Below are 15154 nucleotides of genomic sequence, written 5' to 3'. Positions count from 1 at the left end.
AAGCTACAGGATGGCTGATGGGAGATTATTTTGCCTGCAAATGTCAAAGAGCCTGGGAGGGCCTTGAGGGAGGACAGAGTACGAGGGAGGCATTTGAAGGGAACAGACAGCATGTGACCAAATAAACCTTAAAACATATTTTAGAAAGGAAATAAGTTGGCCGGGCGCGGTGGCTCCAGCCTGTAATCCCAGCACTTTGGGAGGCCGAGACGGGCGGATCACGAGGTCAGAAGATCGAGACCATCCTGGCGAACATGGTGAAACCCCGTCTCTACTAAAAAATACAAAAAACTAGCCGGGCGAGGTGGTGGGCGCCTGTAGTCCCAGCTACTCGGGAGGCTGAGGCGGGAGAATGGCGTAAACCCGGGAGGCGGAGCTTGCAGTGAGGTGAGATCCGGCCACTGCACTCCAGCCTGGGCGACAGAGCGAGACTCCGTCTCAAAAAAAAAAAAAAAAGGAATATACCTAAAATTAAATTAATATGCCAAAAAAAATTTCATGTAACTTTAAAAGCAAATCCAAGTGATTCAGTATTATTTTATTTAATTTTTTACAACTCACTGTTTTTCTCAATTCAGTGGAAGTGTGTTCTCTTAAAACTCCATGTTTGCATTTCAGTCAAACTTTTTAAATTTAGCAGCTTTCATCTGCTGAATCTCAAGAGGCCCAGTTGTACATATGGGCCTTGTGATAGATATCCCATACCTTTTTAAAAAATAATGCTAATGATGGAAACCACACTATCTCAGCATTTCCTAAGTGTTGCAACTTTGACAGTAGGCTCTTTACAATGGCTCGGCGTTCTAGAAGACGCTCATTGGAGGGTTTGGTTTGTTGTCCCTTCAGACATGACCGTCAGTATCAGCTCTTTCTTAATTAAACTGCTGAAATAGCAAACTCCTCTTTTCCCTGGGGAACTGGAACGTTGTAATATAATCCTTCTCTGGGTCCCAACAAAAGACTGTGTCACTTGACTCCCACAGACTCCTTAGACCCCAAGTGTTTGAGTTTAAATACTGGTTCCCACACTTGTGTGAGTAGCAGAGGAACACTGAGTAAAGAAGAACAAGAAGCAGAAATGGAGGAAGCAGAGAACAAGAGGCAGGAAACAAGAGGTCTGGAAAGGAAAAAGGTAAAACAATTTACTATAGAAAACAGCCAGGAGAAGAGAATGCCCACGAACTCGAGCCCCTTCTTTGCCGGAGGTAACCAGAGTTTCTGAAGTCCGAAAAGCCTAAGCAGTAATTTCATTATAATTTTGGCCACATTTTGTAATGATCAAGTATTCCCAAGAGTCTAAATGCCTTGCATTTTTTAGTAACTCAGTTCAATTCTGATCACAGTTCTAAATATACTGGTGCATCCCATCCATATGACCCAGTGGGCCTGTACTCAAAGCAAGCCTTTCTCTTGAAGAACTCCATCCACTTTACTATGTAGTAATCAACATACAGGGTAAGAAAAAAGGATAGAAATTGCTGCTGTCTGCACATTGCAGTCAGGGAAAGTGCCAAAGAAATTTATTCTAATGCCAAAGGTCACATGGCCAATCAAGGGCAATGCCAACCCCAAGAGCCATGTCCTACTCTGTGGGTTCAACCTCAATGTCTTATAATAGATGATTAGTTTAAATAGAACCATTCTTTAGCCATAAAGCAAACAAAACGGGGATCTTTTGTGATGGGTATAATTTTTTTCCTTAAAATTACCTTTTGCAGAAGGAATATATTTACACAATAAAGTGTAGTAAAACACTTCCTGTAAGTTTTTGAGTCATTCATTGCAGGTGTGAGGTTCTTTCACGTATAACATCTCTCTAAGCTTTCTTCTGCTGAGAGTGAAAATCTGAACTACAGGTGTACATTGTATAGTAGAGGAACCACCAGCCTCTGCTGGGGTGTTACCTAATACTTATTTGAAAAACAATTTTTAAGCCAGACACACTGGCTCATGCCTGTAATCCCAGCACTTTGGGAGGCCGAGGTGGGCGGATCACGAGGTCAGGTGTTCAAGACCAGCCTGGCTAACACGGTGAAACCCTGCCTCTACCAAAAATACAAAAATCAGCTAGGTGTGGTGGCAGGCAACTGTAATCCCAGCTACTTGGGGAGGCTGAGGCAGGAGAATCACTTGAATCCAGGAGGCAGAGGTTGCAGTGAGCTGAGATCATGCCACTGCACTCCAGCCTGGGCGACAAGAGCGAAACTCCCTCTAAAAAACAAAAAAAAAAAATTATTAGGATTCATGCTTCATTTCATGCTTTCACTAGATCTGCATCTAAGAAAGCAGGGAGTGAGATGCAAAAAGTACTGCACCTGAGACAGGTTTTCAGCTCTGTTTTTGCCTCTGGTAAAGTAACTCAACTTCAGTATTTCGAATAGGGTCTCCTCATATCTCTAAGATGTTCTTGGGGACCCTGAACAATACATGAGCTCCTGCTACTGTTCACAACAGCACAGCGGTGGCTTTCAAATGGAGTCATTCAGTTAAACCCGAGCATAACAATGGGAATGGTGGATCCACTCTCCAGCTGGTGTTAAATTGTGCAAGGTATTATCAAATCCTTTTCCCAAGGCTGGCATCTTCCCTTCCATTCAGTAAATTTCTCTACAGAATCCAAATACTTCAGGGTTCAACAGTTGCATGGTAAGCATTGGCAATCACCCTGTACTTTCTGCAGGGGTACGCATACGCAGTGCTGGTGGCTCAAAGCTTTCAGGAACTTAGACAATCTTGATTGAGGCTTGCTTACAACAACCAAGTTCAAAGATAACATTTGCCACCACCCTGAAACATAATGTGAGAGAATTTCACTTTATAGAATCATTGAACAAAAAGGGGCAGAAAAGAACTGAGAAACCCAAATCCAAATGTTTTACAAATCAGAGAATAGATTCTAAGAGCTAAAATGACTTGTGCAATCTTACATCAGCAAATACTGACACAACCTGTGCCTTGACCCCTGGGGTGTCCTGGCTTCAGCCTGCCTCTCACTGTATGGTATGTCCTACACTATAAGGTGCAAGAGTGCAGGGATTGCACCTAGTTCATTTGTCACTACATACACACATTCTAGCACAGTGTCTAACACATAGCACAGAGGAAAGGAAAGAAAGAGTATTTAGCAGTTGAGTTCCAAATCTAACTCATCTTTTTGTCTTAAATGTTTTAGCTTAGTTAGAGGGATCTGTGAGAATGAGATTATGGTGGAGAAAAGATAGACTCAGACAAAAGGACCACGAGGTTTGCAGAGAAAGGATGGGGTTGGCTTGAAATACCAGAAACTTATAACTGAAGAAAGAACATCACAGCAGAACGTCTGGCCCCAAAGTATGGCTCTCTGAAGTCACATATCTCAAAGAAGTTGTGTTGCTGTGAGAGTAAAGGGGGTACAAGAGATCCAGGACAGAGCAGCTGACACACTCATTTTCCCTACCAAGGCAGCAGCCCAGAGCATGAGATGTGGACACTTCACAGAGCTCTCCTCTCCACTAAGTTCTGACCCATGCTCCTCTTCTAGAAGACTTTGTTCTCCACGAAGCATAGCTCGAAAAGTGACTTTTGCAGTAGTAATTTTGAATCCCGTTCCCTGGACCCCTCACAAGGATGTCAGCCATAGCCCAGCTTACACTAGATTCTACTGCAAGCTGTGAAGGGAAGCAGTGCAGGTAGAAACTCACCACTTGAGGATCAAAAGCTCCTTTTAAGGCCTCACACGCCCTGCCAATCTTGCCGCAGCATTGAAGCAGCCCCTCTTCACCCACCTCCATCCTGACACTCTGTGTTTACATTATGTAAATAATCTCATACTCCATCATGATCTCTCACAAAGTCAGGATCTACTTTCTGGGTCAACATCTCTCGCAACTTTCATTCAAAGACATTGCAGCTGCATGTCTTCAAGGCACGTCAAAAGCAAAATTTCCAAATTCCAAATGATTACAGTCAATCTTTATGATTCACAGATCCCACATTTGTGAATTTTTCTCCTTCCTAAAATTTATTTGAAAACCTGAAAATAAAAACTCACACTGTTTTCACACTCACTTCCAGACATTCAGAAAGCAGTGAAAATTTTGGGTTGTGTGTTGGTCACACATGTTCCCAGCAGGGTCAAACAAGGCAATGCTCTACTTTCTTCCTTCAGCTCTTACACAGTTAACAAGTGTCCTTTCTGCAGTCTATGTAGTGCCACATTCATCATATTTTTATGCTTTTTGTTGGGGATTTCACTTTTTAAAATGCTACCCCCAGCCAGGCACGGTGGTTCACGCCTATAATCCCAGTACTTTGGGAAGCCAAGGTGGACAGATCACCTGAGGTCAGGAATTTGAGACCAGCCTGGCCAACATGGCGAAACCCCGTGTCTACTAAAAGTACAAAAATTAGCTGGGCGTGGTGGTGGGCGCCTGTAATCCTAGCTACTTGGAAGACTGGGGCAGGAGAATTGCTTGAACCTGGGTGGTGGAGGTTGCAGTGAGCTGAGATCGTGCCACTGCACTCCAGCCTGGGCGACAAGAGCAAGACCGTTGTCCAGAAAAAAAAAAAAATGTTATTCCCTTGGCGAGGCATGATGGTGGCTCACACCTGTAATCCTAGCATAGCACTTTGGGAGGCCGAGGCGGGTTGATCACTTGAGGTCAGGAGTTCAAAATCAGCCTGGCCAATACAGTGAAACCCTGTCTCTACTAAAAATACAAAAAATGAATGGGTGTGGTGGTGCATGCCTGTAATCCCAGCTATTCGGGAGGCTGAGGCAGGAGAATCACTTGAACCCGAGAGGCGGAGGTTGCAGTAAGCCGAGATTGTGCCACTGCACTCCAGCCTGTTCAACAGAGAGAAACTCTATCTCAAAAAAAATAATAATAATTAAATAAATTAATTAAATTAAATACTATCCCCAAGCATAGTGCTGAAATATTCTCTAGTATTCCCAAGCACATGAAGAGTGTGATGTGCCTTGTAGAGAAAATGCATGTGTTGGGTTAGCTTCATGTAGGTATGAGTTACAGTGTTTTTAGCTGTGACTTTGACGTTAATGAATCAACAATACATATTAAATAAGGTGTCTTTAAACAGAAACACATAAAATAAGGTTATGTATCATCGGTTGATGAAAATGTTGTGACCAGAGGCTCAAAGGAAACTAACTCTGTATTTCCCCTAGGAACAGTAGTTTAATGTTTCGTAATTCAGTGTTTTAGGCAACTTTATAGAAGTAACTACAGTAAATAATGAGAATCAAACTGTAACCATCTCTTTACCCCATCTTAATTTTCCATTAGTATCCATAAGCTACATAATGTCCCAGAAACCTGAGAGTTATCTTAACCTTCTCCTTCTAAACACAACCAATCAGTCCTCAGCCTAAATAAACACATTCTCTCCTCATCCCCACTACCTTGAATAAGGTCCTCATTATCTAGCATGGAAATTAATCACAGTGGGCTCCTAACATGTCTTCCTACTTCCATATTTTACCTTGCAGTTCATCCTCTGCCCCTGTGAACTGACTGTGACTTTCCCGGCTTAAAACCTTACCTCTGCAATCTCACCCTGCCTGAGACCACACCTCGACTCCAAATTCCCCAGGGGAAAATTTGAAGGTCCAGTGATAACAAACTGTTGGAGTTCTCTGCATTTGTCAACCTTCTCACCTCTTCTTTGCATATGTTTATCTCCCTACCTAGGATGTCTTTTCTTACCTTTTTAAGTTGGGGAACACCTATTCATCTCTATCTAAACAAAACTCAACCCACACCTCCAAAGTGAAACTTTCTCTGATCCCAAGAAAGAGGCAGGAGCTCCTTGCTCAGTGCTACTTCTGCCCCAGTGCATAATTTTCTAATTACCTTGGTCATATTTAAAAGTAACTATTTACATTTTCCTACTCCTTTGCCCTACTAGACTGAGCTTCTTGAGAACAAGGGCTGGCCTTTCAAGCTCGATCTCATGAGAAGTTTCCTATACTGTTTGAAAAATGATATTCAATAAGGGATGGTGAAAAATCAAATGTGTGAACAAATGAATGGCCTAATTGCTACAGACATCACTTTGACTTTTTCTCCTCTGTCTTAGGTGAACCTCATCTTTGACCCCAGCTCTCTACCTGCTTAAAGCCATTATAATTTAGTAACTATCCACTCAGCGAAGAGGGCAGTGGTTTCTGGGCTATTCTATAACTGCCAGGTGTTGACTATTTTAAAGCTTATGGTTGAAACCAGAAAAATATTTGGCCTTCTGCCCAACCTTTGCTTTGACATGGAAACTCCCTTCCCCTTTTTTCCATTATCTACAATTTATCCTTCCTTTAAGGTCTAAACTTTTCTTTCTCCAAAGTGCCTTCCCAGCTACCCTCCCATTAACCCCAAACCTCTGACTGCTGTATTTTCTGGGCCCCCTAAGAGTGGCCTCCACCACTGGGGGAAGAGGGCCAGATAAGGGTGAGCTCCCCAAGAAGGGCCCCCCATAGAAAGTCGAATCTGGGAGTGTCTGGAATGAACTGTGAATGCTTTAATCTGAGGAAAAGAGACTGTGACTTCTCTCCCCTATTTGTTTGTTTCCCCAGGGTATCTTCACCTTGGGCAAAGGTCAGTTGTGTGTTTTTGCCCACCCTTAGGGCTGAATTCTCCCTTAGGCACAGGAAGCACAGTACCCAGGGCCCACAATAATTTTAGGGGTTTACAACAAGATTTTCATTTTATTTAAAATCATAAGAAAAAGAACCATATAATAATAATGAATATGTAAAAGTGAATCCAGCCTGGATTATGTGATCTTACACCAGTACAGTTGTAAAATATGATTATCAATATTTTTATGGAGGAAGAGGCCCACAAAGGCAAAAGGAAAGTAAGTGAACCACTTACCACCAGTCACAAAAGTCATAATGCAGTGTTGACAGTTGTGTGAGCTGGAATCCAGTGAGCAAGAAAATAACATCAGGAAGAAGTACAGAAAATTCCCAAACACTAGCGCCCTATGTTTGGAAAAGAAATCTGTCTCTTTTGGGTGAGGACAAAGAAGTTCCCATATCCTACTCATTCTCCTGCCCCCACCCCAGCAACAATGCAACTCATAGAACATTCTGTGCCCTATCACATTCATTACATCTAGGGGACCCATTCACTCGTCAGAGATCACCTGGCTACTTAGGCATCCTCGTTTCTATCGTTCAGTGGTCAAGCTCTTCTTCCCTTTCAGCGTACGTAGTACCTAGTCTGTTGAGGGTGCTTTAAAATGTTTAAAGAATGACAATGATCAATTTCTCCTACTTTTTTTAGCTTTTGAATCAAACATTTGGAAACACGGAATTTTCATGCTGCAGTCTATGTATTAATTATGAAATAACTCTCATCATTGGAATATTCTAAATGAAGAAAATAGAAAAGGAGTTATGTCTTTCTGTTATTTTTCACCAAACACAGTACACTGGGGCTTATAAATACACTTTATCAAATCCCTCTGTGCAAGTAGTCCCGAGTGCTCCCCCTACCAACCCTACACCATGAGAGAATGAATAAATGAATATCTAACAGGGCCCACACAATACCCACGAGATAATCGGCATTCTGAAAGTGTCTGAAGATATCATGTATGATAGACACCAAAGAGTGACCCTGTGCATTTCACTCCTGAATTACTGGTTGGCAGAAATGGCTGAGCAACACAAACAGATCTGAGAAGGACAAAACAGATAAATTCAGAAAACAGGGTCAGCATGATTAGTAGACGTCAGAAATGATACTTTTCTGTCCCCCACCCCCTTCTGATTTATGCAGGACACTGTTTCTGATTTCCTTTGTTTTTCAACCCCAATATATTCCAGCTCCAGTATTCATTACAAATGGCCACACTGTTTACTGAAGGCTGGTGTGTCAGTTGTTGAAGGAAGAAGGGACCCAAGTAGTGCCTGTCTCCAGAAGCCCAATTTCTAACCCCTTTGGGGTTCTAGCCTCCTAGCGAGTAGATGAAGACTGCCAAAGGTTGATCTCCAAATTGAGTTTCTCCAAGGCCAGCTTGCAGAGGCCTGGCAATCAGAAGAGGATACTAAAGGAGCATCCCAACGACAGACACACTGAAAATAATTATCCTGATCCACAAACACCGGCAAAGCTATGAGAATGGTCTTATAAGCAAGGTCTGTTTTAATAGAAACATAAGTATTATGCATTGCAGTCTATTGTAAATTGGTTGTAATTTTCTCCTGACACTTTCTGAATTAAACTAGTTAGTATACGAAAAATAATAATAATAATAAAATAATAATAATAACAAATGCCACAAAGCAAAAAGCAAAGTCGGTGTCTGAAGGTTAATGATTGTTCATGAAAGCCACAGAAATAAATTATCTGCCTAGGGACACTGTCACATGATCAGCACAAAAGCTGCGACAGCCAAAAATGTTTATGTAGAGGAAAAAAACACTGTCAGCGTCACAGAACCCTTCCCCCCACAGCTAAATTCAAGTCCTGAGCCAGCCAGCTGCTCCTGACTGCTTACATTAAACTAATTTGTGCTGCTACATTGCAGCTGCTTAATTTTTAGTCTGAACTTTATCACCAATAAGTGTTACAATAACAAGCGCTATGATGGTATCTCTGAAGAAATATCCATCAACCCCCAAACAATGACAGCCTCACAAGAGTAGACTGCAGAGAAACAAATTTAAAAAACAAAAAAAAAAAAAAGAAAGGAAGAAAGAAAATTACCCCCACACTGCCTCTTTAAAAGAGGGGAGGGGCAAACTTTTAGTGGGAAAGGCTTTAAAATGCTGCTTTGTTCCAAAGGCCCTTCTGCAGTGATGAAGGGGGATGATTGAAAAGGTTAGTAGCAGGGGAAGAGTTAAGAAGTAAGATGTGCTTTTGCTAAGAGGGGGTGATTTGCAAGGTGAGAGCCTTAGAAGGGGGAAGGCAGTTTCCTCACAACAATGCAATCGGTACTTTCTCTCTTGCTCACCATCCTCCAAAACGCTATGCAAACCCAAACTGCAGCCTGGGCGGTAATTTGCCAAACATTTGAGTTGCCCCAAACATTATTCTTTGGCCAGCCGGGCACTAGAGCTTACAATATTCCGTGTTGTTCCCCATGTTTTCTTGTGTTATTTTCCTAGCTCAGTGTAAATGCAGAAACTCTTCTTTGGACAGAAACAGACACTGACCTGAACTGGTTTAAATTCCTGCCAAATATGCAGGCACTGTTTTTGCTACATTTTGGAATTTGGCTTAGACCATGTTTCAGGCATTTATTTGTACTCAGAACTAGAATGGAGACCTAACAACTTCAAAACATAAAAGTGGTTTTTTTTTAAGTATTAAGAATGTCCTGAAATTTTTCTATTATTAATTAGTCTGAATACGATTCATGTTTTTAGTTGAGATATCTCATTACACACTCTTCTGTTTACTGCAGGGAAAATTCAGTTTCACCCTGCTCAGTAATTACAAAAACAATTCCTTTGAAAGCAAGAGAAGAACACCCATGTCAGCTATTTACAGCATTTTAAAAATTCTGTGGTTTTCAGAATTAAGGTTCAAAGTGAATGTTATTTATGTTGAGTAATAAAGTAGTTTTTCTTGCACAGATATACTAAATGCAAAAAGAAATGTTTACACGGGAATGATTTTCCCAGGAGTGGGGGGTTGGGGAGGTGGAGGTTTGGGCCCACCCTAGGTTTTTCAACTTGACACCTTTACATCTTATGGTCCCAGCCCAGGTCCTAGCAGATTTCTTTTTTCAGAGAGCTGGTAAATCACGCTACGGTACTGACTCAGAGTGCCACAGGGCATGGCCTTGTTTCGTGGGTTTCTGTTGATGATCCTCCACCATAGCAGGGCAACTGTGTTTGCAAGAGCCCTGCAGGAGAGGATCCCAGGGGAAGTAGATGGATGAGGAGTCCCTGGAGCCCATCAGGATTACTCTTCCCCTCCCCCTCTCTGGTGCCAAATGGGTCACTTGCACAGTACAAGGCTTTCTCTCCACAGGACTCAGCGTGATACCTCCGTCTGCTGTTGGCTAAGCTTTAAGACTGCTGGGAACTCAAGACGAAAGCATCCTCAGGCTTGGAGGTGTGGCAGGGTGTAACTAGAATGAGTGCAACTTTTTAAAAGGCACCTAACCATATAGGCAGGCTGGGAAGGCTGCAAGAGGGAAGGGCAGCCGAGGGGAGGGTCGCTGAACAGCAGCTTGCTCTTCTTAATGATAGAATTAGCAGCGATGTTTGGTTGCTCTTGAACAGAGTAAAAGACCTTAATACGCCAGATGTCCTATTAAAACCTCAATTGTGAAATTAGAAATTAACTTGATGGAATGTGACAGCCTATCTTACCTATCTATTCTTTCAGAGCTGGACTAAATTAGTCTAACTAGGACACTTGAAGTCTTGTGAATCCGTTCACACGATCAGTGTGAAGAGCGGGTATGAAGACCCAGATGCTGGTGTGTGCGTGTGCATACAAGCCCCAACAGGTATGAATTCAGAAGCAGTGGATATGCGGGTACTCTTCACTCTCAAGCAAGACCCACATGACAGAAAGTTCTTGCCACCAGCCAGGAATGATCTCACAGAGTTGAGCAGTTTGAATTGGCTACTTTCCTGAAAATCTCTAGAAACAAATCCTTTTCGACATAGCCTTTTCCAGAACAGCACCAAATTAGAGTAAATGCCACAAATCCTGAATTAGGATCGTAATTCCGAAAAGCGGCTATTTTTATTCTTGTGGGCTCCATAAGCAGCAAGGCACTCTGGTCACCAGTTCCTTCATCACGTCTCTGAATTTCCCTCAATCTAGCTTTGCTTTTTAGCTAAAAATCAAACCTTTCTGGCATCTAATTGTCGGAGAAGTGGAAACAGTTAATGGAGGATGCAATGGGGTATGTTGTAATTTCCAATTCACAGCATTAACGCTTGTAGTCATGAGCTTGAAATGTAGCATTTTTCACAGAAGGAAAGTGTGGAAAGCATATATATGACTAAGGAGTACAAATGTTGTTTTGCATTTTTGCTTACATATGAGAGCACAGGCCAAATTATAGAGTGACAAAAGTCAGATATATAATGGTCTTTCATAGCATTTTTCTTCATAGAATTATAAATGACAAATGATTTATCTAAAATTAAAACCACCATTACTATTAATATTTTTATATAAATATGAAGCATTTTTCCTCCTAATATCGTATGTGACTTTACAGATTATCAAAAGAGATAATGCACATGAAAGTGTTTTGTCAACTATGGATGCTATTTGAACATAAGGATTATTGACATTGTTATCACATCTGTCTCCAAATTTTTTTTTTTAAGGCGGAGTCTTGCTGTGTCACCCAGGCTGGAGTGCAGTGGCGAGATCTCGGCTCACTGCAAGCTCCGCCTCCTGGGTTCATGCCATTCTCCTGCCTCAGCCTCCCAAGTAGCTGGGACTATAGGCGCCCACCACCACGCCTGGCTAATTTTTTATATTTTCAGTAGAGATGGGATTTCACCGTGTTAGCCAGGATGGTCTCGATCTCCTGACCTCATGAGCCACCCGCCTCGGCCTCCCAAAAGTGCTGAGATTACAGGCATGAGCCACTGCGCCCGGCCTCTCTCCAAATTTTAACCAGTAAAATTTATTCTAAGGGCTGGGTGCAGTGGCTCACACCTGTAATCCCAGCACTTTTGGAGGTTGAGACGGGAGGATTGCTTGAACCCAGGAGTTTGAGACCAGCCTGGACAACACAGGGAGATCCCATCTCTACAAAAAAATAAAAATTAAATAGCTAGTCATGGTGGCACATGCCTGCTACTCCTACTTGGGAGGCTGAGGCAGGAGAATTGCTTGAACCTGAAAGACGGAGGTTGCAGTGAGCCAAGGTCGCAGAACCTGGGAGGCAGAGATTGCAGTGAGCCAAGATCAGGCCACTGCACTCCATCCTGGGTAACAGAGTGAGGCTCCTTTTCAAACAAACAAATAAACAAATAAAAAATCTATTCTATCTTTTACTTGAAGATAGGTAAACAAAGGTAAACAAAAGTATATTGACTCCAAAATCTTCCAAGAAACAGAGCTAAAAGACAAAAATCTTGTAACAATTCTTCACTCAATTAGAATGTATTGTCTGTTTACTGTGTGTGTAGTAAGGGGGCAATCCTGATGTCATGCGACTAAAGCACACTCTGAATAACTTCTTCCTTCTCAAAATATATATCTCCACCCATATGTAGTGCCCTCCCATTCAAAAATCAGGAAACTACACAACAGAATGAGAGGCCAGTATCTCTGAAATCCCTCAGTTGGCATGCACCTGGCTATGCTAGATCCAGAGCGGTGAACGGTGGGGGAGATTTGGACAGAGCGACTCCTACCCAGAGCAGACCTATCCGTGAGGCTCACCTGACATCGTGCTCAGAGGCCATGATACTTTTAGGTGCCCATGAAAATGTTTTAATTACTTTTAAAATCTGAAGAAAAAAAGGAACTTTTAGGTCAAAGAAAGATTTTTTATTTATTTGTTTGTTTGTTTCTAGACGTTGTTTGTTTCTGCTCTGTCACCCAGGCTGGAGTACACTGGCGCCATCTCGGCTCGCTGTAAGCTCCACCTTCCAGGTTCAAACAGTTCTCTGCCTCAACCTCCCTAGTAGCTGGGATTACAGGCACTAGCCACCACATCCAGCTAATTTTTTTGTATTTTTAGTAGAGATGGGGTTTCACCGTCTTGGCCAGGCTGATCTTGAACTCCTGACCTTGTGATCCACCTGCCTTGGCCTCCTAAAGTGCTGAGATTACAGGCGTGAGCCACCACGCCCAGCCTAGAAAGCTTTTTTAATATATACCATATTCATCTTTATACCAACATGATCATAAAATACAATTTTTTACTTTTTCACTGGGGGAAAGAGCCCATGAAGGCAAAACATGGCTGGGTTAGTTTCCTATTACTGCTGTTACAAGTTCCTACACACTTGGTGACTTCATTATCTTACAGTTCTGGTGGTCAGAAGTCCGAAATGGGTCTTACACGACCAAAATCCAGAAGTTGACAGGGAGGAAGAACTGAGGATCCTACATCCTGTTAGGGAGCAGCAAGAGCACTGCAGTAAGACATAACTCTCCTTTGCCTCTCTATGTCCTCTGCCCCATGCTGCTTATGTCCTTATTGAAGTTAAGAGTCCGGCTGTCATTGAGAACCTCTGGTACTGCACCATTTGATGAAGGGCTATGAAAAACTCCCCTGAGAACAACAATGCACACTGATCCTACCAGCTCATTCACTTTAGAATACACTTTCTAAAGCCAATACTAATGGCTGTAGACAAATGGAGCAGGATTGTCAAGATACCTCTACCCAGTTCTTTCTACAGAACTGTCTGGTTCTCTGAGGTCACAGCAGTATAATCTTAAGGTGACCATTAAAATTTGATTGACACATTTTCAGAATTTAAAGTAAAATTAAAAGAATGTGGAAGGCAGCTGTTTATGGCACTGTAACAGATAGCCATGTTTACGAAAACAAATTCAAGTTGAGCAATGATCCGGCAGATTTTGTTTGCCAGGGAGGACCATTGAACCAATGGGACCCACGTTTTTCCCGCTTCAGGAGATTTTTTTTCTCTCAGTGACATTGTGTAACTGACTCAGATCTCATTTTTCCTTTACATACCCAGACACAACCCCAGAGATGCTGAGACCCCAGAGATTTCACTTTTTATCAGATATTTGGCACAAAGAAACACTTTTGCAGTCTATAGTTTAAACTAACAGCTGTCCGGGACACTCTTCTGATTGTAGGTGCTAATTTCAACTCTCCAGTAACCCATTCCTCGGTATTACCATCTATAAAATGGATGTAGCGATAATAAACTAAGTCATGAAATTGTTTTTGAGGAATAACCACTGATGGGATTATATGGCACTTTACACACATAAAATCCTAAGTAGTCCAAGCAATCAAAAGTAACATTTCCCAGTGACATCTCCATAAAAGCCACTTTCTTCTGAACAAATACAAACTTTCCAGAGATGCTTAAGCCACAGAACTGCACAGGCAGATGGGAAATGTAAACCCTACAGAGAAACAGAGAAATGAAACGAAATCTGCATTTGAACATTGGAGTTTTATCACAATTGCAATACATCTAACAGTCTTCCTTGTTTTAGTTACTATATGTTATTTTTCTTACCATAATGAAGAAAAGATATCACAGAAAATGATGTTAAAGCAGGCCTAACATACACTTGCTGAGTTTTGTGGTGAAAGATTATGTTCTCAAAAAATTTCTCCAAGGGAAACTCTTCGAAGTGTTTTTACTGCCATTTGATCGGTTAAAATTTTGTTATTTGCATTATTTTGAAATGTCTTTGTACTCTAAAGCCTGATAAAAGGATGCATAATTGTGGAAAACAATTTAATAAATAAGAGAAAACTAACAGTAACAATATAAAATACATATGGAATTCCTGACTCCAAAGAATTGAAATGGGGAGAGGGTGATTAAAATGAAGAGAAAAGTTGACAAGTGAAATTTCAAGCAGTTTTATTTTTAATAGGAAAAAAAATTCTTCACCATTAATGTGTAATCTGCACAAAGACAAGGTTAAAAAAGAGAAAGAGCAAAGTCAGGAAGGTCAGGGTGTTACATCAGATTTGTGCAGAGAAATTATATAATAACACTTCGGATAGATGACTTAAGTGAAACTGGAATAATGACATCCTGAATATTGTTTGGCCACAAACAGTAGAAATTTCTCCCTTTGAAATGCCTTCCACCTCATCCTTGCAAAACAGGATAGGGAACGGAGCAAACTCTGAACAGCAGAAAACTACATCCAACCACCAACAGCAAAGAAGAGAAAAGAAACCATGAAGTGGGCTTATATTACTCCAAAATATTCTTTGACATTCCCTAGATTTTTTTTTTTTCCATTTTGCTACTGTACTTGCCCAACCATGCTGGGGTGTTATGCTATTTTAGACATGAGTTAACAGGTCTCTTTACATACACACATTTCCACATTCCAGTGAGACCTATTATATCCTTTTCCTCCCTACCCCACCCTTGCAGCGCGCACACACACACCACTCTCTCTCCTTCTCCACCCACACAGTACCATCCCCCTCTAGTATTTTTTACTTGTTGTTCAACACTTTCCCATTACTGAATGTTTCCAAGGCC

The 15154-nt window shown here is 41.7% G+C and overlaps 1 long non-coding RNA gene across 1 annotated transcript; it reads left to right on the top strand.

The window, feature by feature from the left end:
- Positions 1 to 8794: 8794 nt before the first annotated feature.
- LOC104675042 lies at positions 8795 to 14433 on the top strand. The gene is made up of 4 exons (XR_749719.2): positions 8795 to 8825; positions 10344 to 10467; positions 10804 to 10872; positions 12967 to 14433. It is a non-coding gene; the product is annotated as an uncharacterized LOC104675042 (long non-coding RNA).
- The last annotated feature ends 721 nt before the right edge of the window (positions 14434 to 15154 follow it).

Source organism: Rhinopithecus roxellana, chromosome 4 (genome assembly GCF_007565055.1).
Source record: "Rhinopithecus roxellana isolate Shanxi Qingling chromosome 4, ASM756505v1, whole genome shotgun sequence".
NCBI classification, from domain to species: Eukaryota; Metazoa; Chordata; class Mammalia; order Primates; family Cercopithecidae; genus Rhinopithecus; species Rhinopithecus roxellana.
Note: the sequence above shows the minus strand (reverse complement) of the source record. Positions and strands in the feature narration are given on the sequence as shown.